Here is a 26,947-nt window from a genome sequence, read left to right on the forward strand (position 1 = left end):
CCGAACCGCCCCTCGATCCTCGGGTGCTGCCGCTGCCATTCTCACTGAGCGAATCAGGAAGTGAAGCGTTGCAGCTTCACTGCCCGGTTCCCTACTGCCCATGTGCGAGTCGCGCTGCACGTCTACACAGGTCCCCGTTGTGTTGTGGGAACTGTGTATTTCTCACAACACAACGGGGGTGGGCGGGGGTTTTGCGGCTAGCTATTCCCGGAATGGGTACAGATACCTGTACTATACAGGTATCTGCACCTCCCTCCCCCCTGAAAGGTGCCAATTGTGACACCGGAGGGGGGAGGAAGCCTTCTAAAGCACAAGTTAATCCATTACGCGCTGCTTTCAAATATGTGCCTGTTGAAAAAGGTGAAATTTGGAAGGCCTAGTAAATACTGTGACGATTACCTGTATATAGTGTGTAATGTAGAGCACAGTGCTAAGAGTGGTATGGAATATGAAATGTATAGCACAGTGAATATAGAACCATGCACCCCTATTTACTCATTACCAATTGCATTCAAATTGGTCTAGTATTAAATCGACTCCAGTACAGTACAGCCAGCGTGTTTGTTTCCTTTCATCCGATCACTGCCGGAGTGACAATCAATAATCATTGTCAGAATACAATAGTGCAGCAGGAGGGATTTCCACATTAACACTGTCTGTTGATGCGAGAGTCAAGCAATTTTCTTACCTTCAACAAGCAGTAGAAGGAAAGAAAATTGCACAACTTATGGTCTGCCGAAGCAGTCTGTTTTTGAGGTCTGCATAATACAGTGCCTTGAAAAAGTATTTATACCCCCTTGAAATGTTCCACATTTTGTCATGTTACAACCAAAAAGCATAAATGTATTTTATTGGGATTTTACGTGATAGACCAACAGAAAGTGGCACATAATTGTGAACTGGAAGGAAAATGGGAATTGGTTTTCAAATTTATTACAAATAAATATGTGAAAAGTGTGGTGGGCATTTGTATTCAACCCCCTGAGTCAATACTTTGTAGAACCACCTGTAGTGCCGGTAGATTTGCGATCTACCATCTGATAGGTAAATTTAGTAACTTGTTCATTAGGGAAGTTAGATTTGCCTCTGTTCCAGCTTGGCTGACGTTGAATGTGTTTCCATACTGAGCCGGTGGTGTCGCTGTTACCACTGGCTAGTGTTGGAAAGGCAACGTGTCAAAGCGTATGGGTGCTCCTCTGTCCCGGAGACAACTCGGTGGAGGTGGTCCTCCAAGTTGCATTCTGGGAGAGGGTATTTATGGGTCAGACGCCATATTTTGGGGTTTGTTTTACAGCCACCTGCTGGCCCTCCTGGCCGACAGGTATGCGTTAGAGTGCTATCTCGTGGTCCTCCGTTCCGGAGGCCTACGTCACTGTGGCGCATGGGTGGGCCCAGAAGCTTGTCTGGGGCCTACCACAGCGGCCGAGGAATGGTCCTGAGTGGTCTATCCAGAATGAAGAAGCTGGACAACCGAGAAGATCCCAGGGGAGGACCCGTCATGGAAGGATCATGCAGAGTGCTGGTCTGGAGAGGGGCCTGGTGACTCGGTTGGAGGACGTATCCTAAAATAACTTTACAGCATAGTGTTGCCGGGTTTGGCTTAAAGGTTCAAGCACTGTGACCGACATTCACCACAAACCCAATACATCCTGTGGCAGAGGATCGTAGGGGTTCATCCCAAGCAAGTCTGTGGCAGAGACTTTTGTTTGTGCTACGTACTGGCTGCTAGGCAAGTGAGAGAGGCCTATCCAGGCGAGCAAAGAGTGTGTGCCACGAGGGGAGCGCATTCTACTGAAATATTCAACTCTAAAGGACATTTGTCAAGAATCCTACAGAAAGGTATTTGAGCTTTCCCTGCAGTTTCCCTTCTGCCTCTTTACTGCTACTTCCTTCGTTAATTGTTCAATAAATCATAGAAAACGTACTCAAGTGTTGATGCTTGTACTGTCCGGAGGTAAACGCAATGGAACCCTAGACCCGGTGCCGGTAAAACAGGGGGAAGGAGAGTGAAGGTAACAAGCCGGTTTAAACCAGCAGCTCCGCCGAGAGTTATTGCTACTCACCTTTCACTGTAATTACAGCTACAAGTCTTTTTGGGAATGTCTCTACCAGCTTTGCACATCTAGAGTGAAATTTTTGCCCATTCTTTGCAAAATAGGTCAACTCTGTCAGATTGGATGGAGAGCGTCTGAACAGCAATTTTCAAGTCATGCCACAGATTCTCAATTGGATTTAGGACTGGACTTTGACTGGGCCAATCTAACATATGAATATGCTTTGAGCTAAACCATTCCATTGTAGCTCTGGCTGTATGTTTAGGGTTGTTGTCCTGCTGTAAGGTGAACCTCCGCCCCAGTCATTTGCAGACTTTTAACAGGTTTTCTTCTAAGATTGCCCTGTATTTGGCTCCACCAATCTTCCATTGAACTCTTCCCTGTTGCTGAAAAGCATCCCCACAACATGATGCTGCCACCACCATGTTTCACAGTGGGGATGGTGTGTTCAGGGCGATGTGCCGTGTTAGCTTTACGCCACACATTGCATTTTGTTTTTAGGCCAAAAGGTTCAATTTTGGTCTCATCTGACCAGAGCACCTTCTTCCACATGTTTGCCGTGTTCCCACCATGTCTTCTCGCAAACTGCAAACGGGAGTTCTTATGGCTTTCTTCTTGCCACACTTCCATAAAGGCAAAAGTTGTGGCGTGCACGACTAATAGTTGTCCTGTGGACAGATTCTCCCACCTGAGCTGTGGATCTCTGCAGCTCCTCCAATATTACCATGGGCCTCTTTGCTGCCTCTCTGATTAATGCTCTCCTTGCCCGGCAAACCTTGGTAGGTTTGCAGTTGTGCCATACTCTTTCCATTTTCGGATGATGGATTGAACAGTGCTCTGTGAGAACCTAACTCTGCTTTAAACTTCTCCACAACTTTATCCCTGATCTGTCTGGTTTGTTTCTTGGTTTTTATGACGCGGTTTGTTCACTAAGATTCACTAACAAACATCTGAGAGCTTCACAGAACAGCTGTATTTATACTGTGATTACACACAGGTGGACTCTATTAATTAGGTGACTTCTGAAGGAAATTGGTTCCACTAGGTTTTAGTTGGGGGTATCAGAGTAAAGGGGGCTGAACACAAATGCACGCCACACTTTTCAGATATTTGTAAGAAATCTTGAAAACCATTTATCATTTCCCTTCTACTTCACAATTATGTGCCACTTTGTGTTGGTCTATCACATAAAATACATTTACGTTTTCGGTTGTAAAATGACAAAATGTGGACAATTTCAAGGGGTGTGAATACTTTTTCAAGGCACTGTATATGCCCATCATGATAAGCAGGGTGGCACAGGTGGAATTTATTTTAAACATGCAGTTATCCTTTATAGCTGGTCTCTTATTCTATGAAATTAAATTTGTATAAATTCAGCACAACAAAATGGGTTTAAGTTTATGTTTTATAACAGCTGCAGCCTCAAGGTCCTGTACACAGCTCCTGAATGGCTACAGCCACCTAATTACCCTCCTCAGGACTACATGTCTCATAATTATTAGTTCCAGCGTGCATGCATGGTGCTTAGGAGCCATCTTGCGCAATGCCCTCAGGATGCTTGTGCCTGTGAGCATGCAGGCATTGCCATTTCACCAGGCTGTAGTTTCTCATGAGCGCATTCATGAACAGGTGGCTCCATAGAATGCTTCATGTGAAGTTGTCACCCATATACAGGAAAGCAAGAACCAGTGCTGTGGGTACCAAACAATTCAGGAGGAAAGGAAAATTTCAGCACATTGAGAAGTAGAACTGAAGGTCAGTGTTCACATCAGAATCAAACATAATTTAGACTTTAAAGCGGTATTAAATCAAAAATAATATATTGCAGCTTTACCAATCAGATGTGGCTGCTGCATTTAATCTCCTTTTTTGGGGGGCTTATTGCCCTCTGTTTTCACATGGTGATCTGGCTAGTAGCACACCTCCTGTATTAGAGTGCCTCCACTCTGGATGAAGGGGCATGGGTGCAACTCTGGACAGCAGCATTGTTATTATGTGGAGAGTGTTAGATGTAATAGTCAGATTTAAATAAACAAATTGAAGCTGAATTCCGGCTAACACTTTATAAGCAGTTACAGCAAACAGTGTTTTTTTCTTTTGGGATAATGGTTTAACATAAATAAAATCTGACTATTGTAAGTAGGGATTGACCGATATCGTTTTTTCGGTGCAGATACGACACTGATATTCTGGCCATCTCTCAGGTCGATAGCCGATATAGTGTACATTTAAAAAAAAAAAAAAATTACTTTTTTAAAATTTTTTATCACGGTTATTGCTTTCATAAGGAATGTAAACATCCCTCGTGACAGTAATAGGCAGGGACAGGTACTCTCTGTGGAGGGATCAGGGGGTCTAAAAAGACCCCAAACCCCTCCTCTGCAAGTATTCAAAGAGTCAACATGAGCGTTTTTGAACACTTTATATTAAAACTGGTGCCTTTAACATGCCAGTAATTCGGGAACTGATGACAAAACTTTGCACTTCCGGGTTACTAGATTCAAAGCCCGAACGAAGCTTTGTTCAGGTCTTTGGCCAGCTGGCGGACGTGCCGGCAGGTTGCTCAGGCCCCCCGATCGTACGTTCCTGTACGATATGAGTACAGTGCACCAAAAATAGCGCATGCGCTACCTTAAAAAAAGGATTGCATGGTACTTCTGTACCATACGATACAGTGCAGACAAACGCCCTGAATTTGGGGCATCGTTAGCATTGCAAGGACACCCGCTGCAGATCTCAAGTGCAGTGCGTTTGGAACATAGTCCAGGGAAACACGCAGGAAACATGGGTTTCCCATGCCGTGTCCTGGTGTTAACAGGCCCCTAGTGTAGACTGACAAAATCTAAATATGCTTTAGATTAATTGACCTTGTTTTTTTCCACCACAATACACAGATTTCAGGTTGACAATGTATGCTGTAGGGTATCTAGCACTCTTATCAAAGTTGGCACCCATAACTGCTGCAGTCAAAGCTTTATCTAATACTTGTGTTTCCTACCCAACTGAACTTTAGGAATAAAAAGAACTGTGTGCCCGTCTCCACTCTTCTCTGTAGGCAACCCAAGGCTAACCGCCGAAGAGCCTAATCAAAAGAACATATAACCAATTACCAGCTGCCACTGGAAATGAATAAGAGGTCTCTGATTATATGTGAAGTTTTGCCTGAGGTGGGATACTGTCTCAGTCACATGCAGTCAGCATGATGCATCAAGTCATTTGAAAGTAGAAAGTAATTTCCAACCCACGCCTACCTACTACTCCCATTCAAAACAGAAACCTCAGGAAAGCTCAGAGAAATATAAGCAAAAATAGGTAAAACCACCTCATTTACCATCACAGCCGAGCAGTCGTTGTTTATATGAATGTTCTGTGTAACTGAAATGGTTTGCATGCAATATAATGCAAATGTTACTATATTATCCCACATTAGATGCCTGGATCAGGTCCTAGCAACATCTTCTAATTCTAGAGGGTGATATCACCACTATGCACAGGGGAGTACTTGAGAACAGATATCACACATGTGCCTCACTTTGTTCGATTAAAAGCAATGATGTAACATTTCTTAGCAAAAGCATGGTCTATACCTACAAAAGAAATAGACGTGTGGGCTCAGGTTCACACTGATAGCGGGAATGAAATTGTGCGAGTTCAGCTGAACTCACACGACTTCATTACCGCATGTCAGTCCTGACTTCGGGGCGATCTCAGAAACATCTGTGCGGATTTCAGCACAAAGGTCTATTGAAATCTCACCCCGAAGTCACCAAAAGTAGTACAGAAACTACTTTTGGGAAAAGTTGTGGCTCCGCAAATGCGACCAAATGCGCAAAAGCCGCCAATTTGGCATGCGCACCGTTTAGGAGATATTTACGTGTGCAGCAGCTGGTGACGCCACCGGCGCATGCGCACTTGCGCTCTCAGTGGAGGGGTGAAGATTAATTATGTGACAGTGAGCCGCTGGAGGGATCCTTTATTCAAGTCTGTCATAATGTGCTAGTATGCAGTGTATACTAGCACATTATGACATTACACTTCAGGGAGACCATTTCTTTTTTTTTTTTTTTTTAAAGGAGTTGTAAAGGCAGAAGGTTTTTTTTTATCTTAAAGTGGAGTTCCACCCATTTAAAAGTCAGCAGCTACAAAAAGTGTAGCTGCTGACATTTACTAATCATACACTCACCTTGTGCCAGGGTCCAGCGATGCGGGCACACGAAGCCTCGCTCCTCTCCACGGCGCCGGCATTTTAACTGTGGACGCCCAGCTGTGGCTTCACAGCCAGGCACGCACTGCACATGCACGACCCACGCTATGCACTGTGAATGGCCAGGCAATCTTCTGGGACCTGTGACGTGTCCCAGAAGATTGCAGGGAGGGGGAGAGGTGAACTTCCTTCTGGTGCCACGGAGTCAAAAGGAGGAATTGGGAGCTTGGTGCCCTTAAAAACTGGGTACCCGCTCCCCCCCCCCCCCCAAAAAAAGACATGCCAAATGTAGCATGTCAGGGGGTCACCATCACTTAAAGCGGAAGTTCCATTTTTGGGTGGAACTCGGCTTTAATGCATTAAGATAAAAACATTTTGTGTGTAGCAGCCACCCCAGCACCCCTAATTACTTCCCTGAGCCCCATCTCTCTCCAACGATGTCCAGGAATGTCTAAGCGATCCGGGACACTCCTGATTGGAGAGACACAGCGGCGGTGCCACTGGCTCCTGTGGCTGTCAAAGTCAGTCAGCCAATTAGGGGAGAGGGGGGACCAGGTCAGGGCATCCGTGTCTGAATGGACACAGCGAGCTGTGACTCGGCTCCAGTGCACCCATTGGAAGCTGCTGGCTGTGGGGGCACTCGATAGGGAGTGATGGACCAGGAGCAGCAAAGAGGGACCTACGCTGCTCTGTGCAAAACCAACTACACAGAGGAGGTAAGTATAAAAGGTTTGTTATTAAAAGAAAAAAAAAAACCAGACTTTATCACTTTAAGTGGTTTACTTTCACTTTATGCTGCCTATGGCAGTGGACGAAGTTGTTCAAGTGATGGGGTTGTTTACATGTCATGGTTGCAGTGTGTTTGTCGACAAAAGTGGGGTTAAAATAGGTGGTGAGGAAGCATCACATTGCCTCCTCGCCGCCTATCAATCGACTCAGAAAATCAATCGAAGCACGGAACGCTCTTCAGAGGAGTGATGGAATTAGATGCACGTCTAAATCCAACATAAGGCAGTATTTAAACTCCTGAACCCCATTAAGTTTATAATGAAGAGATTTGTCTTGAGGACCTCTGCCTCTCATACTGCCGTTGCGTCTCTGGGACCATAAAAATTATTTTCCTTAAGGCACACAGGCACAAAAAAAAAAAAAAAAAAAAAAAAAAAAAAAAAAAAAAAAAAAAAACACTACAGGGGTCTTAATTTTGCTTTGCTAGTTCAGTCTGGGCTCATGCACACAGGCACATTGGGGCACATAAAACAAAACAAAAAAAATGCAGCTTTATTTAGGCACCTGGGAGCCACAGGTGTTGCATACAGTCGCTGATACAAATTATACAGCAGTGCGAGGGTATACACAGCTCTAAACACTGCGTAAACAGATGAATGCCCCAGGATGCATACTGTGTGTCCAGGGGAATATGTCTGTACGCATGTCTACACTCAAAGATGCTTAGACCTTTGTACAGCTGTATCCTAGAATTCATTTGTAAAAGGTGGTTGTACACAACACCTGTGGCCCCTGAGCGTCAAAATCCAGCCATATTTTACATTATATGCCCCAATATGCTGATAAGCCTGAGCCCTTAAAGTATAACTGAAGGCAAAGTTTTTTAGTTTTAGTACAAGTAGAGATGGATTACAACACCCATCAGAAATTTATTGTATGTCCCTATTACAGAGATGCACCCTCTCAATTTGCCTTGGTGACCATTATCACCGAAGTGAAATTGGAAAGAAGGCCCCAAATTTAGGGTGGTTACCAGAACAGTAATAAAGGGCATATCTTCCAATGGTCTCTAGTTTTGGTGACACTGATTACTACCAGTCATTTCCCTCACTTTGGAGGGATATCCTCTCACTTCCCGTTGTGGCTTTGGGACAGGAAGTAAAGGAAATCTTCACAATGGGCCACAGATGGCAAAACAAAACCCAGACAGAAGCTATAGCCCTCCCTTGCTCTATCCAAACTGGTAAAAAAAAAAAAAAAAACAACAAGTGTTGATTCTACCTAAAAAAAGTTAATGGGTCAAATGTAAAATTAGATCAAAATGTCAGAGTATACTATAACCATGTAGAATTTTTTTTACTTTCATACTACTAATGTTGTTTCAGAGGTCATATGGTCCTGTTCCTTTTCTTCTGTGCGGATTATTGCACAGAGCCAAAAGAGCTTTACACATTGCTTTACACCTGGACAAAGCAGATAATTATTTAGTATGGCCCCACTCACAATTAGCTTTTATTTCATAGATTTGCAATTATGACCAAAAATAATGTGCGACTGAAAAATCTGCCCACCCTCATATTAGCATTGGAACCTGTCATGATCCTCATCCGACCCCTACGTTCATGTAATATGTTTTGAAGCTTTCAGTGTTTTACACAAGAGAGCAAAGAACAGGGATTAAGTCTTCAGAGTTTCCAATAGCCTCCATTACGTTAAAGAGCACTTCTATTAGCCTTGGCAATTGTTACAACTCAAATGCAGATCAACAGACTGATAGTTGCAAGCAACGCTTTCAATTGTGAACCTCACTTCATGGGTTCATTTAACCAACCTGAATTTGAGAAAGATGGATGGCCAAGAGTGTTTTTCCCTTTAGGTCCACTTTAGGGCAAAACATCTGGATTGCCTTTATCCCCCACCCCTCACTAGCAAAGATTCACTTTTCCCCCCAGCTCCAGGAACCAAAGGAAAGATGCAATTGCAGCTGCTATACATAAGTCACACAGTGAATCCATATTACTGGGTAAGCTTCAACTCCAGCAACTCGTATCAGACACAGGACTTTCACTCCTGGCCGCTGAATGGATCAGCAATGGAGTGAAAGGAAGACAAGTATATGCGGTTGGGGGTAGCCAAGTTAGAAGTAAACTGTTACTTTACCTTTAGGGCCCTTTCACACTGAAGCACTTTTGAGGTGTTACTATTGACTTGCAATGCACCTGCCTGTCCAAAGAATCCCTTTGGACAGGCAGGTTTAAATGGAACTGTGTCTGTTTGGCCTGCCTACCAAATCCGATTAGGGGGAAAAAAAAAGGACTCTGTCTTTTTCCATTTAGGTGGTACGAATCGGAGTTGCTCAAAGGTAGTAATTTTGAGTAATGTTCAGTTTTGAGTTTATTATTGAATAAAGGATTTTTTTCCATTGTACAAAATATGTCTCCCCTGTCAATTTCCCCATCTTATGATAACACAATATACATGGGTATCTTCTGAACCTGGAAGCATCATTCTGGTATTACCTGGCACAGTATTGTGCATAGGGCTGGGAGATTTTCCAAAAAAGAAAAAAGAAAAAAAAAAAAAACTCTATTCACGGTCCGAATCGAGTTTGGGTTTTTTTTTGTTTTTATTTTGGACACCACGCCAGTCCTGAGGAGCTGCAGGCAGAAGTTTTTGGGCCTAGTCCGCAGCGATTGGCCTCGCGGACCAGGCCGAAGCCGCGGCCTCACCTAAAAACTCCTGCCCACAACTCCTCAGGACCGGCGCGGTGAAAAGAAAAAAAAAAAGAAAAAAATAATCTAAAAAAAATCTATTTGACCTCTCAACTCGATTCAAGATTTAAATCGATTTTTTTCCCAGCCCCAATTGTGTGTATTTGACAAACACTTGACTTGCTCTATATGCATAATTTTCAGTGTATAGCAAACATGGCCTCATACAGAAGACCATGGAACTGGAACTGGACATAGGAGCACTGTCTAGCTATGTTCACATTTCTGCGGGCGATTCCTGCTGTGTGTCTGCACCTGTTCCTGCAGCCACAACCACCTGCACAGAAAAATGTGCTAATCCTAAGACCCCTTTCACACTGGGGAGGTTTGCAGGCGGTATTGCGCTAAAAATACCGCCTGCAAACCGCCCCTAAACAGCCTCCGCTGTTTGTTCAGTGTGAAAGCCCGAGGGCTTTCACACTGAAGCGGTGCGCAGGCAGGGCGGTGAAAAAAGTCCTGCAAACCGCTTTTTTGGAGAGGTGAAGGAGCGGTGTATTCACCGCTCCTGCCCATTGAAATCAATGGGACAGAGCGGCTATACCGCGGCAATACCGCGGCTATAGCCGCGCTGTACGAGGGATTTTAACCCTTTTTCGGCCGCCAGCGGAGGTTAAAAATGCCCCGCTAGCGGCCGAATACTGCTGCAAGAACGACGGTACAGCAGCGCTAAAAATAAAAACCGTCGACGCCCCCACCGCCCCAGTGTGAAAGGGGCCTAATGGCACACCGCACGCACTAGAAATTGCACTGGAAATGCACTTGTATATCCAGTGTGGGCTGTGATTTCTAAAATGCTGCAGGGACCTTTTCCCTTCATTTCAGAAGTCACAGCAGCCCATTCAAAATGCAACTCCATAGCCGCATATGTGTGAACCTAGCCTAGGATCTATGGGTAGCTCGAGGCTAAACTCCAGGCAGATTGAAACAAATTGTTCATGCAGGTATGTGTTAGTGATAAAAATCATCAAGTGTAATTTTAAAAGCAACTAAATGAATCAAGCTTAGACCAGGAGACTAAACCAGAGTACAAAAAAGCCGAATGTTCAACAGAAACTGGCCAACGTTCGGACCGTGTTTACTGCAGCCGGTCCGACAGAAGCAGGCCATTCGACGGCTTCTCTCAAAAGGGGCATGACCCGAAACGGTCTGCCGATCGTCTCCCAATGGCTGAGAGTGCTGACCGGAGTCATACACACGGTCACACAAGGTTGTCGGAAAATCTGATCGTTCTAAACACGGTGACGTAAAACACGTACGTTGGGATTATAAACGGGGCAATAGCCAATAGCTTTCGTTTCTTAATTTATTCTGAGCATGCGTGGCACTTTGTGCGTCGGATTTGTGTACACACGATCGGAATTTCCGACCTTGGATTTTGTTGTCGGAAAATTTTATAGCAAGCTCTCAAACTGTGTGTCGGAAATTCCTATGGAAAATGTGTGATGGAGCCTACACACAGTCGGAATTTCCGACAACAAAGTCCTATCACACATTTTCCATCGGAAAATCCTATCGTGTGTAAGGGGCATTAGTGTGTAGGAGGCTTAGGAAGAAACACAAACAGTCTATCACTTGTGCTGGTAGGAGAGAGCAGAGTGATAAAGAGAAGATAAAGTGATTGGCTCATCAGTCTGCTGAGGCAGGGACAAGACCTAGTTGTATTACTTAAAGCGTTTGTTAACACGAAAAAAAAAAAAAAAAAAAAGGAGGGGGGGATCCAGTGGTTCTCAACTCCTGTCCTCGGGACCCGCTAAAAGGCCAGATTTTTAACCACTTCAGCCCCGGAAGATTTGGCTGCTGAATGACCAGGCCGTTTTTTGCGATTCGGCCAGCGTCGCTTTAACTAACAATTGCGTGGTCGTGCAGCGCTGCACCCAAACAACTGGTGTCCTTTTTTTTCCCCATAAGTAGAGCTTTCTTTTGGTGGTATTTAATCAACTCTGCGGTTTTTCATTTTTGCGCTATAAACAAGAAAAAAGAGCAACAATTTTGAAAAAAAAAAAAAAACACAATATTTTGTACTTTTTGCTATAATATATAACCCCTTTTTTTTTTTTTTTTTTTTTTTTTTTTTTAAAGCAAATTTTTTCTCAGTTTAGGCCAATATGTATTTTTCTACATATTTTTGGTTAAAAAAATATAAAAATAATATCGCAGTAAGCGTATATTGATTAGTTTGCACAAAAGTTATAGCGTCTACAAAATATGGGATAGATTTATAGCATTTTTGTTATTTTTTTTTTTTACTAGTAATGGCTGCGATCTGCAATTTTTATCGGGACTGCCACATTATGGCGGACACTTGACACATTTTTGGGACCATTGGTATTTATACAGCGATCAGTGCTATAAAAATGCACAGATTATTGTAAAAATGTCACTGGCAGGGAAAGGGTTCACACTAGGGGGCGATCAAGGGGTTGTGTTCCCTCTCTGAGTTCTAACTGAAGGGGGGATTGGACTGTCTAGGGGAGATGACAGATCGCTGTTCATACTTTGTATGAACAGACGATCAGTCTCTTCTCCCCTCAGAGAACCGGGATCTGTGCGTTTACACACACAGATCCCAGTACTCGGTGTGTCACGAGCAATCGTGGGAGCCCGGCGGTCATCGTGACCGCCAGACACTCTCATTGCCTCCGGGGGCGAGCAGCAGCACCCCCCCCACCCCCCGTGGCCATGGCCACAGGGCAAAGCGACGTTGTTTAGCCCAGCCGCGCCATTCTGCCGCATTTTTATTTATTAAAAAAAAAAAAAAAAAAAAAAAAGAAAAGCCTTATTTATGGTATTTCAGAGTGGTTCCCGATGATCACATGACCGGCCAGCTCTTTTCTCCTTTCGTCCTGGCTGACGTCAGTGGGAGAATCTCGGCCCAGCCCACTGCAGCTGTCAGCCGGGCAAAAGAGAGCCAACAGGTCACATGATCGCGGGAAGCCTCTCTGAAATACTGTAAATAATGACTTTTTTTTCTTTTTAATAAAACACAGAGACAGGAGCTCCTGTTATAAAGAAACAAGCTGGATTATATAAGCTTATATGAGTGAGATAAACACTTTAAAGTTTAACTATAAAACGGCAAAACTTTTTTTTTTATGCTTTGGATAGCGCGGGGAGGAATTAGAACTCCTGTCAGTTTTTATTGCCGTCTGTGTCACCGTTACAGAAAGTCACCCTCTCTATTTGTCCTGTTTACAATTTTCATTGAAAATGAAAGTAAAAGAAAATCCCACATTTTGGGTGGCCTCCAGAAAAGTAAGAGGGGATATCTTCCACTTGGATAATAGTTCTGGTGACCTGTGGGTCCCCACAAAATATTTCCAGGCACTTCCTGTTTGGCTATGGGACAGGAAGGGAAACCTCTGCAATGTTTGCCTATAGTTCTACTTGAACTGCAGTAGATAAAACTCAGGTCTGTAGGTAAGCTGTGCTGCATGGTAGGGTGAATTTCAAATTTAATCATTTTTGTAGGTGAAACATTTGTATGATATGAATAAAGGCAAATAGGTTTCTCTTCTATTACAAGAAAAGTAAGCAAATTAAATTAATTGCTATATTTAAAGTATATCTTAAATCCAAGACCAATAATACCTTTATTGCTGTTGCCTGTCCTTATATGTGGTGGCTGCAATCCTTTTCAATTTTCAGGCTAAGAACTGTGGCCAGCAAGTACAGAAAATACCTGTTGATCTTACTAGTAGAATTGCAGTGTCCTCGTCACTTCATGTGAAGTGACCTGAAAGCACAATCTATTTGTGTGTGTTTAAACTACTTTAGACCTCTTTCACAGTCAACATTAAAATAAAATAAAAATTTAAAAAAAAACACTGGTGTTTTGTTATGTGTCAAAGGCAATTCAACACTCTTGTATTTTGGAAAATGAAAATATCAGAACAGCTGTAGGAAACTATATGCATAGGGAGAATGTTAGGAAAAACAAACAATACAGACATTTTTGATAACTGGTTTCTTGATGATATTCGATCATCTCAGATAATGCGTCAGCACAACATCGCTATCAGAAGAGTCCATTGGTTGGAAAATGTCAGACATTCTATTTACCTATTCCAGAAATAGAGATGCTCCTGTGCTCTGTATTGTAGCCTCATAGGCGGCAAAGACTGCTTCGACAGTGTACAAGTACACAAATACAGAAGAAAAGAAGCGCAACAAAAACAGTAGTTTGTAACCAAACATTGACATTTCATAACGTGTGACCAATTTAAAGGCAACATCCATTGAGAAAAACCCAGAGACCTGCATTGCTGACAACTTTCCAAGGTTGTCATGCTTGGTTTTCTCTGGCTGCAATACTGTCCCAATCACTGGCTTGCATTCGACATGTAGGAAGTGGAGTCAGGGCACCTAGTCCTTATTTATAATAAACTTTCATAAAGTTCTGTCAAGTTATGCAGCACTTACATACTGTAATGTTACATCAGTCCCTGCCCTCAAGTAGCTTACAATCTAAGGTCAATATGCACACACATACTAGAGCCAATTATGCTAACAGCATGTCTTTGGAACGCTAGAGAAAAGCTATACAGAGGGAAACCATGCAAACTCCATGCAGGTCGTGTCCTAGCTGGTATTCAAACGGAGGACCACCAAGCCACAGTGCTGGCCTATGTCAGAAAACTCAAACTGATAGAGGCAAGGACCAATTCAAATGGTTTATGCTTTCTGTAACAGAACTCCAGACTTATGAAGACACCAGCATAAAAAAATTAATAATTCTGAGCTTTTTAAAAAAAACACCCATCAACCTACTATCTAGAATAAGTTCACTTCCTCCAGCCTGCATGTTTAGGACCCCCTCCTGGGAACAGCCATGCTAAATGCATCACACTGGACAGAAAATAGCCCACCCCCAGCTCTTCCTGTCCTGAGGTTACACAATATCCCACACCCAGCGCTAGGGAATGGCAGCCAGCAACAGTGTGCAGAAACCCTCCGACGGCACACAGCGAAGGAGGCAGCTGTGATCACTTACCACTCTCCTAGTCCCTCCATCTAGCTGCTTCAGGCCGAGTGACCGAGAGCTGACTGGCCTGACCAGAAAGGCCAACAGCTCTGTGTGTCATAAACTTATTTCTTGTCAGCTATGCTTCCTCATTCCTTCAGCCTGCCTCTACTGAAAAAAACTATCTGCAACGCCCTCCTTAAAGGCGCAGCTCACCCCGGAGAAAAAGAAAAAAAAAAAAAAAAAAAAAGAGGAAGCGAGCAGCTGAAATCTCGCACGGTGGGAAAAGTTTTATGCTTAGGGGAGGGGGGGGAAAGGTACATACCAAAGAAAACCTAATTGCTGTCACACATAAGAAAAGGCTTGGTAAAGGCTGCAGGTAAAACGTTTACTTCACAGTAGGGACTTTGTGCTGCTCTTTGTTTTAGCTTGAAAGTCTGCTATTCATTTGTAAAAATACCAGTGCTGAACAGGGCTCCCCCTACCCCACACATTTCTGCTCTTCCTACTTTCCTCCCACCCCCTCAATAAGAGATCGCTTGAACATTTACTGCAATTATGTCACTTGCTTTGCATCTTCGTCATTGTGAAAACCACAATGTATGGAATGCATAATACATGAGATGTGCAACAAGACACTTTTATACAAAACAGTAGAAGACAAAGATAGGTACATACCAGTATGTGTCTCAAGTTTTGGGTAGTAGCCCAAGCGTAACTCAAGGCAAAACTTTTTTTTTTAATAGGAGTTGAGAAATTTAGAACCCTGTCAGTTTCCTACTGATATTCAGATCTTTGTTAAAGGCATAGTCCACCTTTTGTAAAAAAATAAACAAATTAAATATAAAGGCACCCATATTGATTAACAGAAAAAAAGGTGTCTATTATTTTTTCTGCATTGGATCCTGCAAAGAATTGTAACCATGGACTGTGGGTTAAATGCACTGTCTCCTAATGAATATTTATCCAATCTGCAGGTCCGTACCTTACTACAGACCTTCAGTTACGGCTGCAGGAGGTATCAACGGACCACAAGCCCCACTGCCAAAGTGGTAGATGGGACATGTCGTTTTTTTCATTCAGAGATCCCTGTGCTGGATGACAGGGCTGCACCAAATTCAAATCCTGACAGAAGACAGACGGTGAAGAACCCCTGGATTCCCCTGGCCAGGTTTCATGTTAAACCCTAAATATAAGTCTTTTAAATATATTTCCTTCCTCTTATACTTCCCCTGCACAAGGAAACAGAAAGCATTAAAAAGCCGGAAAAGTGTCCAAACCACCTAGCACCATACCCATCAGTTCAACGTTGGGGTGCTCAGCTTACAGGAGCACCATATTGTAGCTTAATTAAAAAAAACAACCAGCACACAGCAGTCACAATATAAAGATGAAGAGGCACATAGCATCCGCCGTATACATTCTTACACAAGCATTTACAGGTGTAAAAGAAGAAAAGCATTACAGGCTGAAAAAATAACAACAGAATAGAATATTTGGAATCCGTTAACACTCAAACACCTGACGTGTCTAAACGTGTCTATATTCAATATAGCGACATTTCCACCCCACCCCCCACTGCCCAAACCTAATGGGATGATTCTCTAGGTAGAAACTGCCCCTTCGACTAATCTGACTACTATGTGGAAAAGCCATCTGGAGGAAGGTTTAAAGCAGAGCTCCAACCCCCCCACCAAAAAATTTAAAGTCAGCAGCTAGAAATACTGTAACTGCTGACTTTTACTATTATGCCACGTACACACGGTCGGACTTTTCAGCTACAAAAGTCCGACAGACTTTCGACGGACTTTCTAACGACCGGACTTGCCTGAACACGATCACACCAAAGTCCGACGGATTCGTACGTGATGACGTACACCGGACTAAAAAAAGGATGTTGATAGACAGTAGCCAATAGCTGCACTAGCGTCGGATTTTGTCCGTCGGACTAGCATACAGACGAGCAGATTTCTGGGTCCGGCGGAGTTACGACGTAAAGATTTGAAGGATGTTCCAAATCTAAAGTCCGTCAGATTTGCGACTGGAAAAGTCCGCTGAAGGTCCGGTGAAGCCCACACATGATCGGATTGTTCGCCGGATTTGGTCCGTCGGCGTCCGTCAGACAAGTCCGGTCGAAAAGTTCGACTGTGTGTACACGGCATTAGGGCATTTATCGTGTCCTCACCCAAGTCGATTCTTGAATCAGCTCTCGGGTGCCGCCATCTTGGGTAAAAGAAACAGACAGTGAAGCCTTGTGAATTTGTGCATACTGCACACGCACAAATCGTGCGGCACTCTCTCAATGGGCCGGCTACGGCGAGGGTGTCGAACTTCCAGGGGAGTTTGCTGTGGTGAAAAAAAAATAAAAAATAAAAAATCATGCAGTGCCAAAATCAGGTACCCGCTTCCCCCACAAGGTGCCAAATGTGGAGGCGGCGAAGAGGCAGAGAAGCTGAGATTCCCCTTTTGGGTGGAGCTCGGCTTTAAGATCATGTGATTGCGGGGGGGGGGGGGGGGGGGGGGTAATTTTGCTAAGCATATCTCTTGTTTTACAATAGGTTTTTCATTACTTTAAGGCAGTCCATTAAATCTGTATGGATTCTCAACACACAGAAAATCATGTGTGTATTATTTGTGACAAATTACCATACTACAACACAGTATTTGCCTCTTTACTTTGTGGTGCACAATAACACATATGCATTCCTTTTAGCATGTATGTGCAATGCACATTTACCTGTGTGTTACCGGCTTTAGATCCAAGCAGGACAAAAATTACAGGAGCCAGACAGTCAATGCAACAAAAATAACAACCAATGTAGAAACATGACGATAGAATGGAAATGTCTGTTGTGTCATAAACTGGACTGACTACTATAGACACTAAACTAAACACCTTGCTTTACGCCCAGCGGCTGGGAAACAATTTACAGGTTTTAGAGCCAAATACGGAAAACTCTTTGTGAGGAAAGTAACAATTCTACCTTAAGTCTGTTCATAGACTGTCATTTCCCAGAAATGTCTACTAAACCATAAAAGGTAGCAGGAAATGTCCTATGGTACTTCAGACAAGAAGCAACACCTGACTCTCAAACATCTGCAGTCTACATTTTCTTTTCTGTAGTTTCCAATATCAGAATTTCTAAATGTAACCAACTAACAACGCGGTCTTAGTTCTAGCAGAGCAAATAAATGTGATTGTTGATGTCAGATTATTCGCCTATGACTATCCACAGCTTTAAGGGCTCATCCACACCATTGTGTACATGAGTTAATACGCATTTTCGTGTGCTGATGCAAGTTGCGGTAAAGCAGCCTATTAGGTTTGAATAGGCCCTCAATCTATGAAAACTCACGTGTGCTAATTTTAGCAACGCAGAGAACTGCAATGTACAAAGCATTCATATTTGTGCATTGTGGTGTACTATGTACGTTTTCAATACCATACATTTTTTTTAAAGGTTTATAACGTCACTGAAATTTAGGAATTCGCAAAAGTCACTGTACACTGAATGTGTGTGCGCGCGCTCAATAAAATTATCTTTAGTGTATTTGTTTACTAAATATTCGCGTTTGCTTAACATGTGCACTAATATGACATAAAAACTTTCAACTGACACCACTTTATTCTCCAGGGTCTTTGCTTTCAGAAAATATATAATTTTTGGGGGGTTTAGCTAATCTCCAGGCCTAAAATATATACTCTAACGTGTGCAAAAATGGCCTTGGCAGACAAGTGGTTAAGGAAAATAAATTCACTGATAGTTTAGGTGTAAACTATGAGCCCCATGTAATATAAAAAAAAAGTTCATAGTGATTTGCTCCTTGAACCCCTCCCCACTCCTTACCCCGATACCCCTGCACCAACATATTGTTCTCTTCTCTCTTCTTCCTACTCAGACTACCCTTTTAACCTGTTGCCCACTACACCATCTAGAACAGACCTCTATGTGGCCCCTGCTCTGTAGTTCTATGTAACCAGGGCAATAGGCAGAGCTGAATGCAGCCTCATATTCCACCATACTACTACTCACCTACACAGGCACTTTTCTCGAGTACTAAAGAAAGTCCATTTTCAAACTCAGCTACTACTTCGGCAAAGCTATGTACTTCTGTTCTGACGCTAGTTAAAGTGGTTGTTAAGCCACTTCCATAAAATCATCCCATGCCATCCCCTCTAATATAACAATAAGCGTTCCTGTGCCTGCGTTATATAAAAAACATGGCGATCTGTACCTATATTAGAGCGGCTACCGGCGATCACGTGACTCCTAGGCTCTCTTCTCTGCCCGGCCTGCCCCCAGAGGGGGCAGGCACCGACACAAGCAGACAGACAGGGAAGGAAGGGGGGACAGAGAAGGCCAGAGCAGGGCTGCGGATGACTGAGGCACGTAAACTGACCACGGTGTCAGAGCTCAGCAGCCATGATATACAGTGGTCAGTTTACAAGGGGGGGGGGGGGGGGGGGGTGTGTATAGCCAGGCAGGATCAGACAGGTTTTTAGGCGATAAGGGGAGCCAAATGATACAGTACAAGCACTGCGCTGTATAAAACGCTTTAAGGGAAAAGGATCTGTTTTTTTTTTTTGGGTTAACAAACGCTTTAAACAACTGAGTTGAATAGATTATGAGAAAATTTACAGCTGCACGTCTATATTTCTTGGCAGTGCAATACAATAAATACTTATGTTTTTGTACAATATAAAAGATAAGGTTGTGACAAGTAAATAGATACCCAATATGTGAAGCCTTAAAATGGTCCATGCCCATCGGTGATAAAGTAGGGCACCACAGATTGTCTATAGATGTCTCTTTAAAAGCCTTTACAGGTTATTCATTTTGAGTTCACCATGAATGACAGCTCCCTATGTAACAGCATTTTCTCTGTGACAGATTGTCTTTATTGAGACATCAGGGATCCAATAGACCCTGGATGTATCCCTTGCCCTCCAAGTCCAAGCATCTCTGCCACCCAGGTTTCTACGCTGCCTGGGGAAGGAGCAGTGCTCTGAGTGTAGCCCACATGTAGGGTCAGGCTGTGTGTGGCTGGGTGGTGCTGCAACACTCGCTTGAGAGCCCTGGGCTCTCTGCACTGTGCCGACTTTCTCCCTGGGCTCTCCTGGCTGCCCTTCCCTATAGCGTTAATTAGTGATCCAGACAAGAACCTTCTAAAGCCATCATGCAGACACAGTAAAATTACATGCAGCAGCTGGCCAACCAGATAGTTTGGAAGGGAGTGTATTGTCTGATGGCAGGGAGAGGACACCCTGGGACTGGTACAGAATGTGTCCTGTCTCTATACCCCAAGCTCCTTTCTCCCCTGACTCACACAGAACTTTGAGTCTCCATCACTCTCCCTGCACTTTACCCTCAGTCTTTCTCTAGTCATTGTCTTCCTAATGGACTCCTGAGAGTTATCTAAACCTCTATCCTGGCTAATGGCCCCCTTCCGGGCACATGCCCCATACTCAGACTGTCAATTAGTGGAATAATTTAACACCCTTTAAACTTTTAACACCCTCTAACTTTTTTTCTCCACTTTACACCTGCCTAAAAGGGGGCTTTCTACTTCAAGCAAAGGCTGTGTACACAGGTTTTAAAAAGGCAGCTAAGTGACCCATACACTTTTAAGCCCCTCCCACGGTCAGCTCAACTTTGCTGCACCTACAGTTTGCAGCTGCGGGCTGTGCACACAACCTTATTTTTTCCTCTGGGTGCCCCTATTTTTATTCAAACCTGGGGATGTCAGCTGGATAACAACTTAAGAGAGCTAATTTTAGCACATCTGCATAGTTTTCTAGATAACTTAAGCAGGTCACATACGGATTTACTGTATTTATCGGCATATAACACGCACAGGCATATAACACGCACATTCATTTTAAGAGGGAAGTTTCAGGAAAAAAACTTAAAAATTTTAAATAAGGAACTTTGAAGCAAAATAAGGCTCAGTGCCCATCTGCAGCCTCACCATTACCATCAATGCAGCCTGATCAATGCCTGCCTGCAGCCTCACAAGTGCCATCAATAGAGCCTTATTAGTCCACATCAATGCAGCAGCCTCGCCATTGCCATCAATGCAGCAGCCTCGCCATTGCCATCAATGCAGCAGCCTCGCCATTGCCATCAATGCAGCAGCCTCGCCATTGCCATCAATGCAGCAGCCTCGCCATTGCCATCAATGCAGCAGCCTCGCCATTGCCATCAATGCAGCAGCCTCGCCATTGCCATCAATGCAGCAGCCTCGCCATTGCCATCTATTGACTTCCCATTACAGAGGCCGCCAAGTAAAACAGGAGATTCTCACTGTATGTAATCTGATGGCACTCGTCCAGCCCCCCCCCCCACCCCCCCCCCCCCCCCCCCCCCCCCCCCCGTTGCCTCCGAGGCAGCCGAAATTGTAGTATTGGCGTATAACACGCACACGCTATTTGCACCCGATTTTCATGGTGAAAAAGTGAGTGTTATACGCCAATAAATACAGTAAGTATTTCCTGTAATTGCTTTTTAAATAAGACTATCCCGGAAGTAAAATGAGTATTAGTGGACTCATGATGCTGAACAAAGATATATAGAGTTGTGTGTGAGCACGTATGCGTGGCCTGCACAATGGGCCTATAGGTAAAAAAAAAAAAAAAAAAATTAAAAAAAAAAAGCTCTTTACAGCTAGTACACAATGTGTGTGAATAAACAAATATAAATATAAGTGGGAAAATGTAATCTTGCGAATGTCATACAAGTAAATCTGGTCCGTTTCTTCGCCACAGCCCACTGAGAACTTTGACCGATCACTACAATAAAATCATGAGTTAGCATGAGAAGTGCTTGTTAAATGTTGACAAACTAAAATTAGGGAACATTTGCTCATTTAAAAACAAGAAATGCAACCACAACGGTGATGTTAGGTGATTTCTGCATGCACATCCCATATAATTTAAACCTAAATACCACTATATACAATCAAACATTGCTTGTAACTGCAGGTGACCCACACATTATTCATTCAATAATATACTAAAACAGTACGGGTCTTATTTCACAGTAATACAGATCGCTTTTTGAGTCACTAAGAACAAGATAGCAGATCAGGAGTTCCACCTTTACTATGATTTTCATGATCTGCATACTTGTTCAAAAACAATGACCAAAAAAGTACTGAGGTCGCTAGACCAGCCCGACAGGCAGGCAACTAGGATTTTTAGGAGGGGCAAGAAATAACAGCCAAATACACCTCAAGGCAGGAAAATCCATGTACTGTAAGTCACTGCTTTTTACTGTAAATGGGCTCATAGTTTGCTAAAGCGCTGCATATCAAACAACTACCAAGACTTGCTAAGTCAGCGGGCATTTAAGCTGTGGGTAGCCCTGTTGGCACCGCTTGCTTGACAAAAGTGGATTTAACGGATAAGTTGGCCTTTTAACAAAAAATAATAAATGCACATTTTTTTTGCAGGCAAAAAAAAAAAAAGTGCATTTATGATTTTTTTTGTTTCTAGAGCCTCTAAAGTTCTGCACCAGCCCTCAACAGATCAATGGTGCAATGCAGGTCCCCTGCAGATCTTTAAGTGTATCCGTGTGCCTGTACATCCCATACAGGCAAGCAGATACAATCTGACAAGATGAGAGAATGAACTACAACAGTGCTCCACAGCGCCATGGTAGTACATTAAAAACTGTAAAGCAAAAGCCGCAAAGTCTGCCAAACCTTGTAGTTTTCTATCCACAGAACAGTGTCAATGAGTGTCGCGGGCCGGCTGGGTGGAGCCCCGTTCGGCCATGTTTTTTTTAATCGGGTTGGGGGGGAGTGCGGGGGCAGTACGTTCGTAACATGTTACACCCTGAATATGGGTATATTCTTTAAAAATCAACAAAGAAAGGTTGAAAAATGTCAGCTGAACAGTGACTGCCCCCTATTATATGCAGTTACTGTTCAGGTATTTCGACAGCCATAGGCACTGTCTAAATACAATAACTGTCAGGGGAGATTCCTCTGTAATGAAAATGATAGGTGAAAATCAAGCGATTTCTCTTGTTTGAGTCTGCATGAGAGGAATCTTAACTTGTATGGCTAGCCTTATCTTTTTTTATTTTTTCACATTTTCCGTTTTTTCTATACATCTTATTGCTGCTTATTTCATACAGCCACTTTCTGTCTACACAAGGAAAATGTCTTTTAAGGCTTTCTATTGATCTTAGTGACTTCTGCAAACCTTGATTTTGCCCAACACCACAATGCTGCAAAAAAAACAAACATACATCAACTGTTAAGACAATGTAACAGACAGTAAACTATAAGATGACACCTAAAAGTGGGGTGTGAGACTAATTGATAATGGTACGGCTTAGCATTACATATCAAGCGGACACCTGACACAGGAAATACGGTTCTAAATGTTCAAACAGTCCGTTTAGAAGCTGGTTGCTTAGTTACATGTTCTCACTCTGCCTTTTATTGTCAGTGTGCACAGCAGACACTCACTGGCACACTACAAAAGGGTAGGATGGCTGATTTTCAACCATTTACTACAGCTTAGGACAATTTAAAGGAGAGAAATTGAATGTTTAAAAAATAAATTAATAGAGATATAAATATAGAGATATATCTATATAGATAGATATATCTATATCTCTATCTATATCATCTCTATCTATATCATCTCTATCTATATCATCTCTATCTATATCATCTCGAGATAGAGATAGAGATAGAGATAGAGATAGAGATAGAGATAGAGATAGAGATAGAGATAGAGATAGAGATAGAGATAGAGATAGAGATAGAGATAGAGATAGAGATAGAGATAGAGATAGAGATAGAGATAGAGATAGAGATAGAGATAGAGATAGAGATAGAGATAGAGATAGAGATAGAGATAGAGATAGAGATAGAGATAGAGATAGAGATAGAGATAGAGATAGAGATCTATATCTATATATATATATATATATATATATCTATATATATATATATATATATATATATATATATATATATATATATATATATATATATATATAGAAAATAGATGTAAACCCTTGAATGATATTACATTTTGTTTTTAACAGGGTGTATTAAAATGTTTTGCAAGTTTTTGGAATTTTTTTTTTGCATCTCAGTGCTGCTTATCGCCACCAGCCATTTTGCAGCCACTTCACGTCAACATCTACTAACAACTAATTGTGTTAAAAAACTAGTTGCGCTGACAGGGTTGTCCCGATACCGATACTAGTATCGGTATCGGCACCGATTACCAAGCATTTGCCCGAGTACTTGTACTCGGGCAAATGCTCCCGATGCTTCCCCCGATACCTAGACTGTCAGCTGTGATCAGCGCGTGGGGAGTTACAAGCTTCTCCCCCCGCGCTTTCAGCTGCTTTAGTGACACAGCGGTGATCGGTGCTTGTAATTCCCCACACGCGATCACCGCTGACTGTCACTGCATCCCCCTTAGTCCCCCTCCGCTGTCCTGCTCCGCTGCATTGTCCCCCTCCGCTGTATTGTCCCCCTCCGCTGTCCTCCTCCGCTGTATTGTCCCCCTCCGTTCCAATGTCCCCCTCCGCTGTATTGTCCCCCTCCGCTCCAATGTCCTCCTCCGATGTATTGTCCCCCTCCGCTCCAATGTCCTCCTCCGATGTATTGTCCCCCTCCGCTCCAATGTCCTCCTCCACTGTATTGTCCCCCTCCGCTGTCCTCTTTCTTTGCTCTGTCCCCCTCCGCTGTCCCCCTCCGTTCCGGCGTTCTGCTGTCTCTCTCGCTGTGTGTGTATGGATAGAGTCAGCTGACTCTGTCCATTCACATAACTGAAACATTGTAATCTCCTGTGATTACGATGTGTCAGTTTATGAATGGAGAGGAGCCGCTGTCTTCTCTCCATTCATTGTCAGTGCAGCTGAGGCTGCAGAGAAAGAGACTGGGGAATCTCTATCCTCGGTCTCTTTCTCTGTCTCAAGGGGGAGATATCAGAGGTCTGTTAAGACCCCTGATATCTCACCAAAGCCCCCCCCAACAGGGCTAATTAAAAAAAAAAAAACACACACACATAGTGCAATAAAGAATAAAAAAAAAATTGTAAAAAATAATAAATGTAAATGAAAAAAAAAAAAAATATAAAAAAAAAAAAAAACACACACACAGGCACCGTTCACTCCCCCACCCCCACCCCCCCCCCCCCCTAAAAAAAAAAAAAAAAAAAAAACACTGTCACGTGACATTAAAACAAAGTATCGGTAATCGGTATCGGCGAGTACTTGAAAAAAAGTATCGGTACTTGTACTCAGTCCTAAAAAAGTGGTATCGGGACAACCCTAGCGCTGACCCCAAAGAAACAAACATAAACAAGTGGTATATAGCTGCTAGCACACAAACAAACCAAGTCCCATTAATATAAAAAGAATAAGTGCAGCGCTAAAAAGTGAATGAATCTAACATAACAGCCTTCTAACATAACAGCCTTCAACTGCCCCAGTTGAAGGCTTTTTAGTCGAAACACGTAGGGCGTTCAGCTTTCCACATTGCCAACTATTTTTATCTTGTGATCACTTTTGATTTGTAAGGTTTTTTTTCAATAAATCCCTTTATTTTTTACCTGCGCCATGTGGAGCCCCCTTTTCTCCTTTTTCTCCTCTATGTTTTTATCCTTGATTGGTCCCTTTGAACCTGCCTGGAACCTGAGAGCATGTGAGAGGACTGTCCACCCCCACCGTTGACTGCCTTGGCTATCGGTGACCGCAACTCTAGGAATAACCTGGCCGATTGGAGATCGTGTATTGAAGGGAGAACCCTTGGAGAGAGTACATGGGAGGTTACCCCCACAAGCTCCGATAGACGTACAGCTATACGGCTGACACGTCCCACTTGCTCTGGTAAGAATATTTTACTCTAGATGTTTTGTCGTGCTGTCCATGATTGATGTGCTTCCAGTCTTCAGTCAACATTATGGGTCCAAGCACCGAGCTGTCTGAGAAGACTTTTTTTATGCACTGACTCTAGTCTTTGACTGCAGTCCGTGGAACATAACATATTGTTACTGGACATTCTCCATATATTTAACACTTTTTGTTGGACATTTACATACACTTCACCAGTGTTTACTATCATGTAGATTAATATCACATTATATTTGGTTTCAGTCACCAATCGTATGTTAGATTCATTCACTTTTTAGCGCTGCACTTATTCTTTTTATGTACTAACAACTAGCCTGAAGACATACAAAAAAGTAAATTATTAAAATAAAAAAAACATACTGCAGAGGATGACCCTGACTGGTGGAATAATGAGCAATGGCATTTTAAGCTTTAAACCCGAAAAACTGAGGAAAGTAAGTACACTGTGGGGGACAACTCCAGATTAGAGAGGAATAATGCAGGCAGTGCTTTTTTCTTTTTAACCTCCAAGGAAACATTAGCCCAGAGTTAGGTTCAAAATAAAGTGATTAAGGTAAGGCCCCTTTCACACTTGTGCGACTTGTCCTGCGACTTGGACTGCAAAGTCGCATGACAAGTCGTACCCCATGATTTCCAATGAGTACCATTCATATCTGTGCGACTTCAAAAGTAGTCTCTGTACTACTTTGGTCCGACTTTGATGCGAATTGAGGTCCATGGATCTCAAATTTACACAGGCATTGCCTGAAGTCGCAGCAAAATCGCGCGGCTTTCAAGTCGCAGCAGTGTGAAGGGGGTCTGAATTTAAAAAAAAAAACAAAATATTACTTCTGATGCATTAGCCCTTGTTCACACCAAATTAAGACCTGAAATCGCACGATTGAAAGCCGCAGGTCAGTGCGCCTTGGCTGACAAATGTGCAACTTCATGCACAGATGTCTATGCAAGTCACACCTGAAATGGTCAAAAATAGCGGCAGGAACAATTTTTTAAAATTGGAACGGCACCGCAAAGTCGGCGTCGCACTGATTTGAACAGTTCCATTGCTGACAATAGGGTGCAACTTGGACCGGTCAAATCACATGACAAGTCGCACCGTGTGAACGGGGGCTTATTCTTACTGTAGTTTTGTTTTATAATACATTTAAGTTGGGTTATTGCCCATAAAGGATTTGGGGAGCAATATAGGAATTAAAAAGTACAGATTTTTGCTTTGTTCCCTTCAGTTTCTAGTTGAACCCCAAGCCGCCCATCGACTTCTCGTTCAGTTCAGCGGGGACTGGCCGAGGTTCAAAACATGTATGGGCAAGGCTGAATGTACCCAAGTTAATTGATCGATC

General features: G+C 43.1%; 1 protein-coding gene across 6 annotated transcripts in view; it reads right to left on the minus strand.

Moving 5' to 3' along the window:
- Window positions 1–26,947, minus strand: part of RC3H1 (ring finger and CCCH-type domains 1) — a 132,895-nt gene that overhangs the window by 78,875 nt on the left and 27,073 nt on the right. Inside the window, exon 1 of one of the 6 annotated variants that reach the window (XM_073593429.1) lies at window positions 14,752–14,896. The exons of the other annotated variants lie outside the window; for them this stretch is intronic. The gene's annotated coding sequence lies outside the window, so the exon portion shown is untranslated. Of the gene's footprint in view, window positions 1–14,751; window positions 14,897–26,947 lie in introns of those variants that run through there. 6 annotated transcript variants of the gene reach the window in all.

Source organism: Aquarana catesbeiana, linkage group LG07 (genome assembly GCF_042186555.1).
Source record: "Aquarana catesbeiana isolate 2022-GZ linkage group LG07, ASM4218655v1, whole genome shotgun sequence".
NCBI classification, from domain to species: Eukaryota; Metazoa; Chordata; class Amphibia; order Anura; family Ranidae; genus Aquarana; species Aquarana catesbeiana.